This window comes from Hylobates moloch, unplaced genomic scaffold (genome assembly GCF_009828535.3).
Source record: "Hylobates moloch isolate HMO894 unplaced genomic scaffold, HMol_V3 SCAFFOLD_2, whole genome shotgun sequence".
NCBI classification, from domain to species: domain Eukaryota; kingdom Metazoa; phylum Chordata; class Mammalia; order Primates; family Hylobatidae; genus Hylobates; species Hylobates moloch.
In genome coordinates, this window is record NW_026652277.1 from 171,422,437 (window position 1) to 171,443,153 (window position 20,717).

At 36.7% G+C, this 20,717-nt stretch overlaps 1 protein-coding gene across 7 annotated transcripts in view; it reads left to right on the forward strand.

The window, feature by feature from the left end:
• QKI (QKI, KH domain containing RNA binding) overlaps positions 1–20,717 on the forward strand; it is a 163,725-nt gene that overhangs the window by 125,060 nt on the left and 17,948 nt on the right. The window lies entirely within an intron of this gene.

The window sequence follows — 20,717 nt, forward strand, 5'->3', positions numbered from 1 at the left end:
TTTATTTCCCAGATAGCCTGTTCTTTATTACCCTGATAGTTTATTCAACAAGTAAACTCATAAATCATAAACATTTCCCATTACCTTGATGAAATTAATTGCTTGGAATAAAAGAGTTTTATGTAAATTCTCTTGATAGATTTTATTTTTTTTAATGATCAGGTTAAATATAAACTGAAATCTGTATTTGTATACTATTAAACCATGGAATCTTTCTCATTTTCCTTAATTGTGTGGTATTGAAAAACTATAGAAAAGGAGATTTTTGAAAGTATACTGGGCAATTAGTGTCATGATCAGAAAAAGTTATTTAACATTGACTTTTACTGCTTTAATAACATTTTCTTTTCTGTAGCTTACTTTATTGTAAGAATACAGTATATAACATATAAAACATACAAATATGTTGATCAACTGTCAGGCTTCCAGACAACAGTGGGCTATTAGTTACATTTTTGGAGAGTGGAAAGTTACACAAGGATTTTTGACGCAGTCTGTGTCCCTAACAACCTAACCTTCCCTTGTTGTTTGAGGATCAACTGGATATTGTTAGTATCTTTTAAATTTTCCATTTGCCCAGTCACCTATAATCTCTTGTCTTGCTTACCATTTTTATTTCTAGTATTTAGCATAGAGCCCAGCACATAGCAATAACATAGTAAATTGAAAAATAAATGATTGAATCTTGTCATAAGGTAAAATCAGTTCCTTCATCTTCACTATAGAAATGCATAAAATAACTGAATTTTCCTGAAGCATCAAATGATTTGGGTTTTTACTTAAATAAATGTGGGAGACAGAATACATCGTATTTTTGAGAACTCACTTCCTAGTTTTTGAATCCCAGCTTTGTGACTTTTAAGACTTTTAACTGTCTTCATTTTCTCATCTATGAGATTGAAACATGGCCAAGCATGGTGACTCATGCCTATAATCCCAACACTTTGGGAGGCTGTGGTGGGAGAATCATTTGAGGTCAGGAGTTCAAGACCAGCCTGGGCAACATAGCAAGACCCCTTTATACAAAAAATTTAAAAAGTAGCTGGGTCTGGTGGCACTTGCCTGTAGTCCCAGCTACTTGGGAGACTAACGTGGAAGGATCGCTGAGGCCAAGAAGTTGAGCTATATGATAGCACCACTGCACTCCAGCCTGGGTGACAGAATAAGACCCTGTCCCTTAGGGGGTAAAAAAAAGATTGGAGCATTATAAACCCCTATACTTCTTGTGAAGATTAAATGAGATGATACATGGAGAATACTTAGCATAATACCTAGCACATACATGCTCTATAAAAGTTTGTTGTTTCTATGTGATGTTGTCTAAGTAATACTGTTTTGCAATTGTATTCTTTACAAATGCTGATGATACAATGAATGCATTAATTCAAGTTGGAGAAAATGTACAGAAATAGTAGTTCCTTGCCAACTCACTGTTTACTGTTTTTGCAGAAGTTGCTTTGACTTCTATGAAAATGCAACATAAGGCTCATAAGTTTATCATTGCCTAAATATTTTCAAAAGCAAATATTTTATCTTGAAATTTACCTTTAATAGTGAGGCTCGTAATTTTGTATTGTTGACAGTTTGAATAGCAGATGCTCAGTTACCTTGTGGATTAACAGAAATTGCAGGTCTTTTGGTTTGGAATTCTCAGTTACGCTTTTCTTGTTCCTTCAGTATTCTGTTGGATAGTTCGGACTTTCTAACTTGTTACCATGGTCCTGAAAAACACCAAGTTCAGTCAGGTTACTTCCTGTCTCTCTCAGATTTGCTTACCTTCCTTCATCCCCATTGCCTTTACCTACTTCAAACCATGCCTGTATCAGAACCCCACAACTGGTATTCCTTCTTCTGGGGCCTCTCAAACCCATCTTTACTTTGCAGTCTATTGTTACCTTTCCCTGCTTAAAGATTTTTTAGTGGTTCCTTCTCACTCTGAGAAAAGAATACAAAACTCCTTAGCATGGCCTACAAGTTTCTTCATGATTTGCCATAGCTTACCTTTCAGGTTTCATTTTTTTTACTTTTTGCTATACCTAAAGCACACGCTCATATGTACACATCTTCCTCACCCTACCACAGATTGAGTTGTTCTGTATTTATTTGAATTTCTTAAACCTTCAGTCTTCTCACCTCTGGGCCTTTGTAGTTCTTTCAACAAATGTTAATTGAATGCCTGCTGTAGGTTAGACACTGTGACAGCTGGGAGGATACGCCAATAATAAATACAAGCTGACCAGCAAAGTGCCTGCCATCCTGAAGTTTACCTTCTGATTGGGGTTGGATTACTGACAATGAGGAAAACAAATATAGGCAGTACTCTGTTGTAACAAAGTGCTGCGAAGAAAAATAAAGCAGAATAAGGGTATAGAGAACTGGGATTAGGGAACTACTATTTTATGTAGGCTGGTTAAAGAAGGTGACATCTAAGAAAATGCCTTAGCGAAAAGTGCGGTGGCCCTGAGGCATTTTCAGAGGGTATCCAGGGGTCCAATGAGGAGCTTAATGAGCAGGCTGAAGAGCAGTAGGAGGTGAAGTCAGTGGGGATGGGAGGCACTGGCAGATCTAAGGCCTGTAGGCATGGTAAGGAGATTGGGTTTTAGTCAGAGATGAGAAGCTGTTTATTGGAGGAATTTGAGGAAAGGAGGGACAAAGTGTAATTTGTATTTCAAAGGATCATTCCAGCTGCTGGCCTGAGAATAGACTTTGAGGGCAGTGGGGAAAGCAGAGATTCCAATAAGGAAGTCTTTGCAGTTCAAGTTAGAGATGAAAGTGATTTGGAGTAGTGTTGAAGGTGCCGAGAAGTAGTCAGATCATGGATTTTTTTGAAGGTAAAACTGATAGGAATTTTGACAGACTTGGTGTGATATGATATGTGATAACTTCAAGCAATTGGAGTTGTCATTTATTTACACTTTTACAAGAGCAGGTTTGGGAGGAAAGTCAAAAAATTGGATTTGAAAATGTAAAAGTTGATAGCAAATGTTGAATAGGCATTTGGTTATAACAGTCAGGAATTAGGTGAGAAAGTGGAACCTAGAATATATAGAATTAAGAATTGTCATTAGATCAAAAGCTTTTTGAGCCATGAGACTGGATGTATCATCAAGAAATTGGATGTAAGTATAGAAGAAAAATTGAGGACTAAGCCTGGGGTGCTTCACCATGTAACAGGAAGAGGAGGACCCAGCAAGGGAGAGCAAAGCAGGGAGCTCCTGGATTTGGAGGAGAGGTGTTAGCCAGTCCTGGAAATCACGCTTAGACCTTATAGGTAGGAACAGAAAATCATCAGCCATTGGATTTGGCAAGTAGTGGTCATTGGTGACCTTGCCAGTCAATTTTTTTTTTTTGGAACAGTGGGGATAAAAGTGTCACTGGCATGGGTTCAAGAAAGAATGGCACAAGAGGAAAAAGAACCCGGATTTTTTCCCCCTTGAGATTTTATTATGTTTATAAATAATCCTTCCAGTACTTTGGCCTCTCGGTTCTTTTATATTGCTTCACCTCCAGTGATCGTATCTTCCACTCCACCTCAGTCACCCAGCCTCATGGTAGTTCCTTAGACCTTTTTATTACCCCTAAAGACACCTTCCTAAAGAGGCAGCGGCAGAATGTCCAGTAGTGAACGTTTCCCTTCTCTTCAGTGGAGGAGATGCTGGATCAGTTCAGCAGAGTTAATTAACTTGTGCATATATACTTGAAGGATAAGTCTCTTGAAGTAGAATTACTAGGTTAAAGGGTAAGTGCATTTTAAATTTTCTTATTTTATTCATGTGAAAATTTCTAAGTCACCTTCAAGAAAATTTGTACCAATTTACTGTCCTGCCAGTATTGCACGAAAATGCCTATTTCTCAACACACACTCAAACCCTGGATATTATCAAACTTTGATCTTTGCTTTTTCTAATAGGCTTTTTTTAAAGCCCTTTAATTTCAAAATGTGAGTAAAATCTCTTGGTTCTTATAACTATTATTTAGGTCAGTTTTTGTATTAAGGAGCTTTGTGATACTTATGTAACATGAGATACTTTTGTAACGTAAGAACTTTATTTTTATCTTTAATGTTCACATCTTGAACTGTTTTTTTTTTAATGGGAAATATTCCATTTACATTATCATATAAAGAATGAATCAGTTCTTTTTTTTGGAAAGATAAAGTTCTTTTTTAGAAAAACAAAGAGTTTTGTGTATTTTAATCGTTTTGTGCCCATTTTGTTAGGTGTTGTATAGCAAAAAAACATCTAGTCCAGGCTTGAGGGTCCTAGCAGGGTGGGGAGTAGGGAGGGGCAGACTTTGCTTAATATAAACTTTCATAAGGAAATGTAATATTTTGCATTTTTCCATCTGCTGAAAAGACTAATAAATCTGATTAAAGATTGTACTTCCTTCTCTTTGTGATGCAGTTCTAATTTTTAAAATAATTTTAAGATTGTAATGTTTCATCAGTTTGCATAACTTTACATGTAACTAAATGTTTAGTAAATCAGTTCAAATCTTTTCAATTCGTATTTGGGTTTCGAAACAATCTGGTAGACTTCTTTGTTTTTTACCAACAAGTGTGCAAACTTAGAGAAGCTTGAGCATTATAAGGGCAATTATACTTGTTTCTTTTCAGAGAACAGTTCAGTATTGTAATCATACTGCAAAAGTAATAAGAGTTTTGAGATAATCACACACCATTTATTAGTAGAATCAAATAATATTTTACCTGGAGAACATGTTTACTCTGAAAATGACACCAGTTTGTTTCAGATGTTTCTTTGATTTTGATGATCAGTTTACTTTATTCCTTTTTGTTTCCTGGTGACAAAACATGAAATAACTAGGCAAGAGTTGTTTCTTGAGTTATATGTAGGTTTTTATCTAGTCTAAATTGGTTGACTTCAAATATCTACTTTTTTTTCTTCTTGATCCAATCTAGTTCTAGAGTTTTATCAATTTTATCAACCGTTTTCTAAGTATCAGCTTTTGGTTTTGTTGATTTTTCTCAATTTTTTTTCTGTTTTATTGATATCTGCTTTTACATCTTTATTCTACCAAGGTTTAATTTTACTTGGGGACATCTTAAAGGTAGAAGATCAGTGATTTGAGACCTGTCTTTTGTACTTCTGAGACTTTTAAGGATATTCATTCCTCTCTGAGTAATGCTTTAGCTGTATCCAACAAATAATATTATGCTGTGTTTTCATTATCATTCAGTGGAAAAGATTTTTCCAATTTTCTTTGTAATTTCTTCTTTGATCCGTGTTTTATTTCCAAATGTTTCCAAATATTTGAGACTTTTCTATTTATCATATTGTTGTAGATTTCTAATTTGTTATGCTCAGTATGTATTTGGTAAGACAGTAGTCTTTTTTAATCTAATAATAACTTTTTGATAGCCCAGCATATAGTCTGTTTTGATGAATGTTTCATGTACACTTAAAAGAATGTGAATTCTGCAGTAGTTGGGTGTATATTCTGTATTGTTTATAGATGAAGATAGTTGAAAATACTCAGATCTTCTCCTGTGTCTACCCTTTTTTTTTCCTTTTCTCTAGTTTTGTCAGTTACTGAAAGAGGTTTGTAAAAATCTCCATTCATTCATTATAAAGATATACACACCAGTGTGTTCTTGATGGCACTGAAAGTTCAAAAGAATTTGGTGTACACATGTACATGCATGCGTATCTATGTATGTAATCTGTCTATTATAGCTTATACAACATGTATGAACATGGTTTGGCATCATTAAAAAGTTTTACTCTATTTCATTTCATATGGTAGTAACTTTTTCCTTCTTTTAATTTTGAGGTCTTTGTTTTTTTCTCCCCAAATACCAGTTATTTCATGCAGCATGTTTTCTATAAAGATAATACTAAACAGTATGGCCTACTTGCGTTAGAGAGACTTTGTAAAGGTAGTAATTATTTTAATTATGTGGACATGCAAGGCACATACATGTTTCTTCTTCCTCTTTTTGCATTTTGTGTGTTTAACCATGTAAGGGTTGGTTACTTGCAACTGCATGTCATTTGCAAGTTCAATTTGTGATCCCAAAAGGCACCATACAAACAGAGAGTACTTCTGTTCCCTCCCTACAAAATGTACCCTGTTTGCTAGTCATGATCTTGTCAATATAGGTTTTTATTTACAAGGAATAATAGCCCCACCAAAAAATAAAATTATATAACATTACTAAAAAATAATATGTATAAAACTCTCTCCCCACACACGAGCACACATTATGGGAATGCTTCTCAGGTATCAGATACCATCCTTCCTCCTTCCATTAATCCTCATTCATCTAGTTGGAAAGTAATACATGATATTTCTTAGTCGAGAGTTTATATGGATACATATTCTATGATCTTTTGTGATCTTCTCAGAAGAGACCTAAAAACACAAGAATGGTGAAATTGGAGGAATATTATGCTGGATTATGTTGATATTAAGATTGAGAAAGTAGAGATGAGGGATCCTATATCTTGTTTTCACTGTAATTTTCCCACAGTTTTAATAGGAAGTGGGGAGGTAAAAGATTTCCATTGGGGAGATAGAATACTAAGCTGAAAGGGCTAGACATTAAGTGATTTCAGGCAACTGAAGTTCATTGATGTTGTCTCATAATTTAAAACAGACTTTGGCACACAATATGTCTGCAGACCTAGACATTTCATAAAGTGTTGAAATAACAGGTCTTTTTCTTTATGGTGAATAAAATTGTGTGTTTGTTTTCTCTGTATGTTTATAGGTATTTGAGAACTTGGATACAGATCAGTTTTTAACATATAGCTGATCTCTTTATGTACATGGAGGTCAGTACTATAAATGATCTAATACATGATGACAAATTTCCACCTGCGGGTTTTGAAATTTAAAGTTGTTGTCAGGAATATTATGACATTTGAAAATAGTCATCAAGACAAAAGTTAATTTTAATTCATTTTCAAAAACACTACATGTTATAGAAATTTAGGATAATAGGCATCTGTCACAAAATGCACTTTTTAAAAGTTTGCATTTTGTGTTCCCCAAAGGTTCTTTTCTGTCTGCCATATGCATTTGACTCATAATTAACTGAGTATTAATTATAACCTGAAAATGTTGAGTTAATGAATGAGAAGGTAACAGACGTCATGACCATAGAGATATGGTAGTTTTATCTTTGATTTAGTTCTTTAACCAAATTGTTAATGAGTTGATGGTACTGCATTTATTTGGTTCTTGACCAAATATTGATCATTGAAATTTGTGGTATTGTTGGCCTTCTTTTCATTTTATTGGGAGAGAAGGAGAGGTATTAAAAGATATATTAGAAAACATCTAGAGATAATGTACTGGCTCCTTGATAGAGCTGTAATGGGAAAGAACATCTCTCATGTAAAGAAAGGTGTTGTTACTGATTCCTACCTTGCAGAGCCATTTTAATCTGAATGGGAAATCTGTCTGGGGACCCAGAGTGTGGTAATTAGCAGTCTCTTCAGAGTGTCAGAGCAGAATTACCATTGTAATGGTTTAGCTGCAGGATAAAAGGATTGAATTTGGGACTGCCTGTCTGCCAACCTAAATGAGTTGCCATGGGAATTTTCAAATGTGAGAGGCGTTTACTTAAAGCATTTTGGCGGGTTTGAATAAACTCATAAATTATAGGTTTGAAAGAAGCCAGTCCTTGCTTTCTCTCATATAGGCAAAACTGTATAGAAGGCTGATAGCTTCTTAAATTCTTAATGAGAATGAGTTGATCCATGTTCCCATGCAGGCGACCAGCTTATTCAGGCTTGTTTTTTCACTAAATATGGTACAATAAGCACATTTGAGGAAAGACATTTTGTTCCAAGTCTCTAGAGGAAAAAAGTGACAACTCTAGATATAAATTTCCCATCTTAATTTAACTATATTTTCAGATAATGCTATTATACTGATTCTTTGTTTTGCTTTAATAAACATTAACTAGATACTGACTGTAATTTTACTCAGTGTATGTAATAAATACATATTTTTATCTTCGTCATAGTTTTTCTCACAAAGTAAGAACATTTAAAGCCCTTTTGGAAAATAAATAAGATACTTAGGTTTATAAACTGGATTATTCAGGTTGCATGTAACTACAACCTGCATATACATGGGTTCCTCACCCATGGATTCAACCAATGAGGAAATTGCACAGAGTTTCAAAGAGAGCAAAACTTAAATTTGCATCCTTCAAGCACTACATTGAATCCACATGAATGAAGTGATATGTGGGTGTTGCATTAGGTATTATAAGTAACCTAGAGATGATTTAAAGTAGACTGGAGCATGTGCGTAGGTTATATGCAAATACTGTGCCATTTTATGTCATGGACTTGAGCATTCATGGATTTTGATATCTGTAGATTTTGGTGTTCTGGAACCAGTTCCCTGCAGATAATAAGGGACAACTGTACTTTCAGAGAGAGCTTCAGCTCTCCCCTGTCTCTCAAAAGAATTAAATTTTGGCGTAACGACTTTTTAGTGAGAAAATGTTCGTGCAAATGTCTAAGGTGATGAACATCACTTACACTTTGTATGCCCTCACTCATCCGCAAGATATCAGCAATAGTAGTTCTTACGTTGGTGGTTTGTATCTGCCCTTCAGAAAAACACCCAAAGTACAATTTAAGCCAAAAATGTTCAGACTGTAAAATACTTTTAACAAAATAAACATGGTCTTTTTGGAGGTCTTAACATTGTCAAGCCATTAGGGTACAGTTTCATTAAGCAAATAATAATTTGGTTGTTACTAACCCTAGTGGCCTGAAAATGTGGATGCGTCTTTCAAAAATGTTTCACCAAGGAAATGTGGGTATTTTGAGGGAGAGAACAGTTGTTCAATTCAGGTGAGAAAGAGTAAAATTTTTTAAAGTACAATAAATTTTTTGTTTATATTTTAATCTTTACTGGTCAGTATGTAATCACACATCAGTGTAATCTGACTAAAATCCTGTAGCTCTAAGATAACTGTTGAACCATTAATAAAACTTGAGTCATTGACAGATAATATCCTAAAATCTCATTGAAGCGTAGAATGCAAAGACCTAAGTAGTCCTTACCAGAGATCTCTGTAATTTCTGCAGAGCTCCTTGAAATCACAGCCATCACCTTTGTGTGCTGTGTGTAAGGTACTCTCATGGGTGTGTGCTGCTTTGGGAAAAATGACGGCGGAGAAAAGCACTGCAGAAATTTAAATGTGCTGATTTTCTTTCCTGTGAAGAGGGACAATTCTAAGTAAAATCCAGTTCTATATCAGGGTTATAATTTTTATATTCTGTCTCCATGTTTCAGGTGTGTGACTTATTCTGCATTAGGACAACAGGCACATTGTCCTAACTAGAATTTTCACAAATAATTAAAAGCACCATTTATTTGGGTACAGTCCACACAGATTAAGAAGTTTGCCAAGGTATAGGTTTTAAGACTTCCCTCAGCATTGTACCATAATTATCTAAATCATTGAGCAGCTATATAAAGCTTTGCTTACTGTCTCTCCAGCCGTAATGTTGCCTGGCAGTGACTCTGGCTTAAACACAACAGAGGGCTTTTCCTTAAACTTGAATGTTTAGTTTGATCAGGCTCCTTGGTGATAAAAAATATGTCTCGTTTCTGGGAACTGAACAACCTTTCCCAAAGAGAGACTCTGTATGAATAACATCCTCCTCTTGATTCTTGTAGGGGTTCATTGAGGAACCGCTTCTTTCAACACAAGGTTTTGTTCAGGTTGACAAAAGGTTTAGACATCTTGTAATTCTAAATTTTAGGCGTTGCAAATATTAAAAAAAAGGGACCCTGGGCATAGAATAATAGGGCCTAGGAAATATATATTAAATTAAATATCCCCTAGGAAATATTTTTGCATTTGTAAAGGAAGTCCTTTTACTTTAACTTTGTATTCCATGCACCCCTCAGAATTTGCATGTTCAGTTTGTAGCACTTTATAATTGCTCGTACCTATTAATTTATTAATGTAAACTATTATTTTATAATTAATATAAATATATAATTATATATTTTATATAATTATATATTTTATATAATTATATAAAATATTAATATTATGTCCCATAAACTTCTCATTGGTTGGGATAATGCATTTTAGTGTTTGGGATTTTTTTAATTTATTAAATATATGATATTCTATACAGATACTGTAAAATTAATTTCAATACATATTTTTTAATAATTATCATTTATTAGAAAAATAGGTGAGTGATTTCTCAGTGTATTTTCTTTAGTTCAATTATTTTCATACATCCCTTTAATTTGTTTGCATGCCCTTCTGATGGTGGGTAAGTAGCATCATGTTCCTTATATATAGGCAAAGTATTTGTAATCATTCACTTTATATTAGTGTGCATTGAACTTGAATTAGTAAAAACGTTAAGAAAATCACATGTCCCTTACTATATTTAATGTGCCTGTATTTTAATTCATATTTAATTTTTCTTTACTACATTTCAAATGTTTTAGTGTTTTGATATTTATAAGTAAAATTAAGATAGTAACCATTGTGACATTTTAATAGTATATTAAAAGATTCAAATAAGCATTTTAGTATTAAGATTATTTCAGGTAAGCTTTTGGTAGCTTATTATAGCTTGATTTTTGGTTGTATTTTTAATAACTGTATTTTGAAAAATTTGAAAGTGACTGTTAAATTATCTTGCGTATTCGTCACAAGGCTCCTTTATGGGAATTAACTCTGGAACCATATTGCCAAATTATATAAATAAGTAGATGTGTTTTGTTTTTTAATTCTCTTAACGTTTAAAACCTCTGTGGAGAAAAACTTAATCTTTAATGTATAAATAAAATATAAAAGTATTTATCAAAGTATCTTTAGTTATGCCTTTAAACTGACATAGCCTCAGCTTATTTTTAGTAACCTTCTTTGTAGAATATAATATTTCTGAGAAAGTTAGCTAATTTAGGAATTAGCTTAGTGACAGTAATTTATGAATTCGCCTGTCAATTTAAATAAAAATACTTTGATTTTTTAATTTAGCATTTGTGGAGTTATAACATACTTGGGAATATTTCTTTCAAGGGTTGAACGACTGACAAAAGAAATTCATCTCACAAACTTCTATTGAAAAACTGCAGTTTACGAGGCTAGAAAACAAGACTTCAGTATATACAGAGACTTAGATTTCATAATGTAAATCAGAATAGAACAAAATTACTGTGTTCTTAATTGCTTTTTTGGTCACTTGATGTCTGCCCTTCAGAACTGTCATGCTCTCACCAGAATTAAAGTATCTCATTTCCAATTTGTTCTTCCTGGACGGTCTCTTCTGTAACCATGCCTCCAGTTACCACTGCAGTGCTGATTATTTTTCAGTGTGCTTCTAATCTGGAATTCCAAATCAACCAACCATTCAACACCTCCATGTGGATGCCACATAGGCATCTCATACATAACATTTTGAAAACTAAAATCACACTCTTCCTTGCCCTCCCTGTATCACAATTCTTCCCTTGTTTTCTCTGTAGAATGATACTTGTTGCCTAGGACTCATCCACCTTCCTTCCACCTTTTTCTCTCCTGCCCTCACTGCTTCCCATCTATATCATCACCAAGTTCTGTCTGATTCTACCTCCGAATAGCACAAATCTTTTCTCTTGTCACAGATGGAGTAGGTCTGTTACCCGTGGTGCTCCTTCCTATCCATTTTCTACTTGAGGCCAGAACTATCTTTTTAATATATAGAAATGTCATCACACTCCTTGTTTTAGGTTTTCAGTGGCTTTCTATCACCCCATGGTAAAAATGTATGGCATTCATAGCTTATCTTCATCTAACATGTGCCTATCTTTCCAACTTTGTTTCATGTTATTGCTCCTTTACACTTACACCCACACATATTAAGTAACGCGCAGTTTTCAGAACACTATGTAGTGTATTTTGGCCATCTCTAGAAAGAACTCCATGATTTGTATTCTGTTCTAATATTATAGTAGAATGCATTGTCTATGATATATAATATAATATTCTATAATAATAGTATAGAATAATTAGAACTGAATTTTTATTTGTTTATCCCCTTGCCCCTGACTGGGCATTTCAATGACATGCATGAAGTCTGTTTCATCTTAGTATCTCTCCCTCACTGCCTTGCACATACATAGAAAGTGATCAGTAAGTGTTTGTTGAATTAATGATTGAATATTAGTCCTTTAACAAAACACTTGTTGTTTGCTTTTCATAGTAAAAATGGAACCTAAAAACACATTCATGTAAAATCTTCCACAAATCACTTACCCCTTTTTGCCTCATATTTTAAATCACCTCATTAGGTTGCTCTGTTCTAAATCAATTAATATCTATATACGTGTGATGGTCATACACATACGTAAGCCTACCCAAAACTATTAAATTTTACACTTTAAACAGGTAAATATTGTGGTATATAAATCATGATGGTAAAATTGTTTTTTAAAAGATTGTAATAGAACATGGTCAGTTTGGTAAGGAACTGAAAGAAGGTATGTGTGGCCAAAGTGCAGAGAGTGAAAGATTGAGGTGAGGTGCCCAGTGAGTAGACCTAGCATGTTTGAGGATATTGATCTTACCTGAAGAGGACTGGGCACTACTGAAGACTTGTAAGAAGTGAGCCAGGTGTATTTTCATTTTGTCAGTATCACTCTGGCTACAAGGTGAGAGAACATCTTAATGGGCCAGAGTAGATGTGTGAAAGGAGACCCGGACACTGAGAGTTGTGTTAGAACTGGGTAAAATAAGCAGTCATATAAGTGGTAATGTAGACTGGATGTGGTGAATGGTGATTGACTAGAAGGTACCGTTTGTAACTCCAGAATTTTGACTCGTATAACTGGATGGATAGTGCTGTATTCACTGTAATTATAGAATATGGTTGTTGACTGGGTAATTTATAAAGAAAAGAGGTTTAATTGACTCATAGTTCCATATGGCTGGGGAGGCCTTAGGCAACTTACAATCATGGCGGAAGGCGTCTCTTCACAGGGCGGCAGGAAAGAGAGAATGAGTGCCGAGGGAAGAAGATTTGACCAGAGAAATGTGGGAGGAGAAGCCAGAGAGGTTGGGGGGGGAGCAGACTTGAGGTTGGTGATGATGAAATTTGAGCAGAGCCAATGTCTTATTTTCCTTAGCAGTCCTGGAGGGGGATATGCAGGAAGTATGGACAGGAAAGGGTAGGAAAAGGCTTAGGAACATCCCAGAGAAAGTGTTCTCCTGCACACCAGTGCTGTGAATAACTTAAGACTCAGTAAAAGACCAACAGCTAGAAAATTTACTTCCTGAAAACACTGCTGGGCATGGTGGCTCACGCCTGTAATCCTAGCACTTTGGCAGGCTGAGGCGGGCAGATCTCTTGAGGCCAGGAGTTTGATACCAGCCTGGAAAACATAGTGAATCCCCATCTTTACGAAAAATACAAAAAATTAGTTGGGCGTGGTGACGCACACATGTAATCTCAGCTGCTCCGGAAGCTGAGGCACAAGAATCATTTGAACCCGGAAGGTGGAGGTTGCAGTGAGCCGAGATCGTGCCACTGCACTCCAGCCTGGATGACACAGTGAGAACCTGTCTCAAAAAAACAAAACAAAAACATACTACATGGTATTCTTTACTTGTCTGTGGTTTTTAAATGAACGTATATTAATATGCAATTGTAGTAATGTTTCACTTTGTTATTCTCTACCCCTTAAAGAAAAAATTACCTTCTTTTACAATCTAACACACTACTATTTTAACAGGTGTTTTAAGCATCTGTTTGTATTTGTTGAACAAATATTTCTTAACATTGTATATACCAGGAACCTAATTGTATACTTTTCAGAGTTAAACTATGCAATCTGTTCTTCAGTAAATGAAGAGGTGTAGTCCTAATACCATGCAGTCAAATCCATTAAAAGTTCTTCCATGGGAAATTAGGAGAGTTTCAAACTCAGAGTGTCTTAGTTTGATTTCTGTTCCTTATAGCAATACCTGAAACTGGTTAATTAATAAAGAAAAGGAATTTATTTCTTTGTTATGGAGGCTGGGAAGTCTAAGGTCAAAGGGTGGCATCTGGTGAAAGCCTTCCTGCTGGTGGGGACTCTGCAGTGTCCTGAGGCAGCGCAGGCACTACATGGTAAGGGGGTAAGTGAGCTAATGTGTTCACCCAGATCTGTCTTCCTCATCTTATGAAGCCACCAGTTCTCTTCCTGTAATAATCCATTAATCCACTAATCCACTTGAGGGACTGATGGCAGAGCTCTTATGATCCACATAGAGGATTAAGTTTCAACATGAGTTTTGGAGGGGACATTTAAACCATGGCACATAGTAACAAAGCTACTTTTTCTTACAGGAATTTCAGTAATCAAAGATTTGGGGGGAAGCTATACGGCTATTAATATAAAACTGAGTTTTTAGCAGGGCAGATCCAGAGTTGAATTACTTCTAACTCTGGTACAAGAGCAGTTGCCTTTTTTTCACCACTAACAAACTGTTTCTTAAATATTTGTACAAAATATTTAAAGCACCAGCCACCCCAACAAAGAGCTGCTTATGGCCAGGCGTGGTGGCTTACACCTGTAATCCCAACACTTTGGGAGGCTGAGGCAGGCGGATCACGAGGTCAGGAGATCGAGACCATCCTGGCTAACACGGTGAAACCCCATCTCTACTAAAAATACAAAAAATCAGCCGGGCGTGGTGGCGGGCGCATGTAGTCTCAGCTACTCCGGAGGCTGAGGCAGGAGAATGGCGTGAACCCAGGAGGCGGAGCTTGCAGTGAGCGGAGATCATGCCACTGCACTCCAGCCTGGGCGACAGAACAAGACTGTCTCAAAAAAAAAAAAAAAAAAAAAAAAAGCTGCTTATGTTGGAGGACAGGGGCATCGATCAAATTTTAACCAATAATGGCCAGCCAATGTGAATGTTACCTAATTCATTGATTCCTGATTCCATTTCTTAGGAAAACTCATATATTAGAAAAATACCAGTGCTTGCATATCTGTGTGCATAAGGATATAGGAAAACACAAATCATTTTCTCCTAGTATACTGTCACGACACTGAGTGCTTCTGTGATCTGTGGTCATCAAAATTTGTAGGGATTTCTCCTCACCACCAGCAGCCAGTCGGTTCTGACACCAGATTCCTCAGCAGACACCAGCTGGGTGTCCTTCGATTTAATCCTGTTCTGACACTGTCCACCTGGAGATAGCGTTAGGTCCCATGGGTTGAGGGCTCCAGTTCCACAAGACTTCTCCCACTTCAGGCACCAGTCACAAGTAGTAGGTGGTAGCCCATGCTTCTTCCTTAACCTTACTTTATTCTAGCTTAGCCTAACTCTGAGGTTCAAGATTTTAGTCAGTAATTTGTGTTGAAGATATCGTTAGACATCTGATGAAACAACAAAGAAAAAAGTTAAGATGGGCAGCAACCAAAATTAATTACCTCCTCTGGTGTTACCACCATGACTACATCTGAAAATAGTTTGGGTATAAGTGAAAGTAGCAGTCATGACATAAAATTGTTTTAAATGTCAGGTAGTTTTCTACCTCTACTATTCTGTGAGGTTGTCAAGATTGTGCTTGATAGCTTAGAAATCTCATGAATATCTCCTGGTGAAAAGCATTTACTTTGAAGAGTCAGAGTCACTTTGAAAAGTACTTCATTACTGTGATGAATACATTACACAGCATTACCTTGGAAGTCTTGCAAGAGCAATTGGAGTGAATTAACAATTTAACCACAGACCTTCATGGGTAAGTTTAATACAGTTAACTCTCTAAAATTGTATGCAACATTTTTTGCTTACACAGTTGACTCTTGAACGTAGTAGGGATTAGGGGAACCACCCCCACGTGCAGTTGAAAATCCACGTATAATTTTGACTCCCTAAAAACATTGCTCCTAATTACCTGCTATTGGCAGGAAGCATTACTGGTAACAGTTGATCAACACATATTTTGTATATTATGTATATTATATGCTGTATTCTTACAATAAAATAAGCTACAGAAAAGAAAATGTTATTAAGAAAATCAGAAGGAAGATAAAATATATTTGCTATTGAAGCAGAAGTGGATCATCATAAAGTTCGTTCATTGGTTTTTTTTTTTTTGACAGAGACTCACTCTGTTGCCCAGGCTGGAGTGCAGTGACAAGATTTCGGCTCACTGCCAGCTCCGCCTCCCAGGTTCACGCCATTCTCCTGCCTCAGCCTCCCGAGTAGCTGGGACTACAGGTGCCCGCCACCATGCCTGGCTAATTTTTTGTATTTTTTTTTTTTTTTTACTAGAAACGGGGTTTCACCGTGTTAGCCAGGATGGTCTCGATCTCCTGACCTCATGATCTACCCACCTCAGCCTCCTAAAGTGCTGGGATTACAGGCATGAGCCACCGTGCCTGGCCTCATAAAGTTCTTTATCCTAGTCATCTTCATACTGAGTAAGCGGAGGAGGAGGAGGAGTTGGTCTCGCTGTTTCAGGGCTGGCAGAGGCGGAAAAATGTCTGTATAAAAGTGGACCTGCATGGTTCAAGCCCATATTGTTGAAAGGTTCAGCTGCGTACTCATGTATGTTTTCTAGAGAAGGAATCTATAGTTACCATAAGATTCTTAAAGCTGTTGTGATTATCTCCCCAGGCCTTTTCATTTGGTCTTCCACCGCAGCCTGTGTAAACTCCCATCATAATCCCAGTTACACATCATTTAACTTCCTTTACCTTTCTATTTCAGTGCTCATTCTGAATATGAATGAGTTTAATATATTTTCACTTTCAGAACTTTTTGTCAGGCAATCATTACAACATCTTTTAGGTTCTGCCCACCTCTAAGCCCCCTCACCACCACTCCCGCCACAGTGGGTATACTTTTCTTAGTTTTTGCCTCTCTATCCTACCTCTCAAAACTAAGAGATTTTTAGATAGTCATAATTTTCAGGTTCTTTTTTTTTTCTTTTGAGATGGAGTTTCACTCTTGTTGCCTAGGCTGGAGTGCAATGGCACGATCTCGGCTCATTGCAACCTGCACCTCCTGGGTTCAAGCGATTCTCCTGCCTCAGCCTCCCAAGTAGCTAGGGTTACAGGAATGCACCACTATGCCCAGCTAATTTTGTATTTTTAGTAGAGATAGGGTTTCACCATGTTAGTCAGGCAAGCCTCAAACTCCTGACCTCAAGTGATCCACCCACCCGGCCTCCCAAAGTCCTGGGATTAAAGGCATGAGCCACCATGCCCAGCTCAGGTTCCTATTTTTTATCTTCTTTTGTAGAACAAGGCTGTATTAAACTCCCAATTGGTATTTGTATGTCCCACCTTCCAGGCCAACCATATCATCTGATAATATCCATCTAAAATAACAATCAACTTTGGAGGTGTTTTTTTTTTAAATCTATAAAATGATGTGGCTCTACTAATGCTAGTATGTAGCCGGAGTTGTGAATCACACAAATCCTTCAAAAGTTTATCATGCCTATTAAGATTACTATTACTATTAATAAAATCACTAATTGTATCATACTGTATTTAGCATTAGAAGAAGTAAGTACTTATTGTTGAGAGTTGGCTTTTGTTTTTCTGAGATTATTACTTTTCAATGGATCTGTTTATACCTTGTTGAAGAGAGGCAGAACATATTGTCCTAAGGTACAAATCTTTGTTAGTTTTATGTAGTTTTAATGGAGGAGGAGCATCATATTTGTGTGTGTTTGAGTGTTTTAAGCTTTTCTGGTTAAAGTGCCTGACACTTTCCCTTTACCTTGCTTTATCTGTGGAAAGTTATTGATTGGTTACACAGATATTGAGAACTGAAAAAGGAGAAAGAGAGGCTGTAATACAGATTTAGACACTGCAAAAAAGCATCTTTTACCCCAGGGCTGGAATAAAAGAGAAGAAAGCCTGTGTAATGATGGAACCAAGACCCTGGCTTGGTGTCTCTCAGCTAATTCAAGAACCTCAGGAGCTCAGAGGAGAGAACTCTGGCTGGCTGCTTTTGGTATGCGTGGAGGGAAGGGGCTGCACGATGAGACTGGTTCTAGAGGTGCTGGGAAAGAAGCATGGAGCCAGGAGAGCTGCCTCTGGCAAGTGCATAGCTAAAAGGAGCACACATGGGAAGGAGAACATCTCTCTCCCTCATCCAGCTCTTCAGGGTCGGCCGCTTTAACACCCACACTATGCCTCAGTTCTGAGAACCTCACAGAAAACCAGCTGGCAAAGAATTAGTAGTTGTAGAGCCCTACATTAAGCATTGGAAAGCATATGGCAGGTCAGTTTGGAACTTAGTTAACTGCCACATCATCTTGGAGAAAAATTCAGAAATATGAAAGCGTATTTTTCTACCAGCTGTATAGGATACGTTGGAATAAGTTGATCAACCAGATGAATATTCAGCTGTCTATCTGACATCTCCACTTAGGTGTTTAAGATAAGTATTTCAGATGTAACCTTTCAAGAGAGAACTTCTGATTCCATATTCCTCAATTTTTATCTCATTACATGGAGCCACCATCTACTTTATTGCTGAAATCAAGAACCTAAACAACATTGTTTAATTTCTCCTTTTCCCTTACCCTCTGTGTCCAACTGATCATCAGGCCCTGTCAGGTTAACGTAACTCTTCTCATCTCTGTTACGACCTCTACCCCAGTCTGGTTCATCCTCTCTGTTGCCTGGACCATGTTAAAGCTCATGACCCATCTCAGTAATCAGGCTGGCGCCCCCAGCAGTCCATCCACAAAATAGCAGAGTGAGGCTTTTAAGACAGATCCTTTTTTGTCACTTCCCTCTCATAAACCACTTTGTTTAAGCCAATCGAATTATTTGTCATCTTCTGTCTGACAAAGCTGTCGGAGCAGATCAAGGTGGTAATTGGCATCAGAATTCTTTATAAAATGTGGTCACTCTTCATTTTTTCTTTTCTCTGATATTTGTTATTCTCCAAGTAAATTAGTCATGTATTTTTTTGTTTGGAAAACCTTTTCTACCCATTATTTCAAACTTATAGAAAACTAATTCATTTTTTAAAATATGTTGAGCACATTCATTTTTGCAAGGCTTTGGGGGCTACAAGGAACGTGGGTTTATTGGTTATTGGTTCATTTATGGATACAATTCATGAGAAATTTCTTTAAAAATCAAAAAATAGAAAAACTGAGATAGCACATGGCTATATATGATTGATCACCCCAAAAATAAGCAGCGTGAATTTATAAAAGCAAGACCAATATGCCTGAGAGTGCTTAGAAAAGCCTGCACTCAGGAGAATCACTTGAACCAGGGAGTTGGAGGTTGCAGTGAGCCAAGATCACGCCACAGCACTGAAGCCTAGCGACAGAGCGAAACTCCATCTCAAAAAAAAAAAAAAAAAAAAGCCTGCACTCTGGGAGAAGACGATGATCTATGTTATTGAGGAACACATAGGATGCTTCTAATAGGAGCCTAACTTGGAGAGGAAAGTACCAGGTCTACTCAGGGGGGTTGTGGACAGATGATTTTGACTAATGCAAAACATTTGCAAGCAAGATTGCTCATATAAACTGTTCAGTGCCCTGAATGCTGGAGAATTTGGGCCTTTGTGATAGGCAGTGGTTCGAATTATGTTTTTAGTTGACATAGTTTTAATGATTTGGAAATGCACATTTGTTTCAGCTCTCTGTTGATTACTTTACTGTAGTTTTTTTTAAGGTATATAGATCTAAAAATACTAAATAAACATGATTTTCTTACTTTCTAACATGAGGTCTGATGAATTCAAAACATACTTCCACTTAAAGGCATCATAAGACTGGAGAAGGTATAATGTAATGGTTAAAACATGAGGACTTTGAATCAGGTATTCTGGGTTGGAAGCCAGGTTTGCAATGTGAACTTTTGTGACTTTGGATAAGCTGCCTATCCTGCGTGAGCCTCAGGGATAATGCACTGCCAATACCACAGATTTGTTAGGAAGCATAAATGATTGGATAATGAAGACCTAGTGTCTAAATCTAGAAAAGTTGAACAATGTACAAATTACATTAAACGTGACCTGTTTGTATCCTTTTTAACATGGCTATTAAACATAGTTGATGATGGCCAGGCGTGGTGGCTCATGCCTGTAGTCCCAGCTCTTTGGGAGGCCAAGGTGGGTAGATCACCTGAGATCAGGAGTTCGAGAGCAGCCTGACCAACATGGTGAAACCCCATCTCTACTAAACACAAAAAATTAGCCGGGCATAGTGACATATGCCTGTAATCCCAGCTACTTGGGGGGCTGAGGCAGGAGAATCACTTGAACCCAGGAGCCAAAAGATGCAGTGAGCTGAGATTGCACCATTGTACTCCAGCCTGGGCAAGAAAAGCAAAACTCCATCTCAAAAAAAAAACAAAAACAACAAAAAAGGCATAGTTGATGATATATCTATATCTTAATATGCATAAATTAAAATATGTATATTTATACATACCCATAATTCGTCATCCTTAATGGCAAGCCTCCAGAAGTTCAGAAACCTGTGTTTATAGTTGCTTCACCCCACTTAGTGTGAGTATTTTTCTATTTGTTACAGATTGGATTATAGGAGTATCCCCCAGACTCTGCCGGGTGTTAAAGAATCTGTGGTATCTTTCTGTAAATCTGAAAAACTGAAATTCTCAAGGCACTTCCCTGATACCACAGGTTTTAGCTATTAGCAGGAGTGTGTTCTATTTTTGAGCTTTTACATTTCAAAAGTAAAGACATTATTTGTTGTGCTTTAATAATCTTTCCA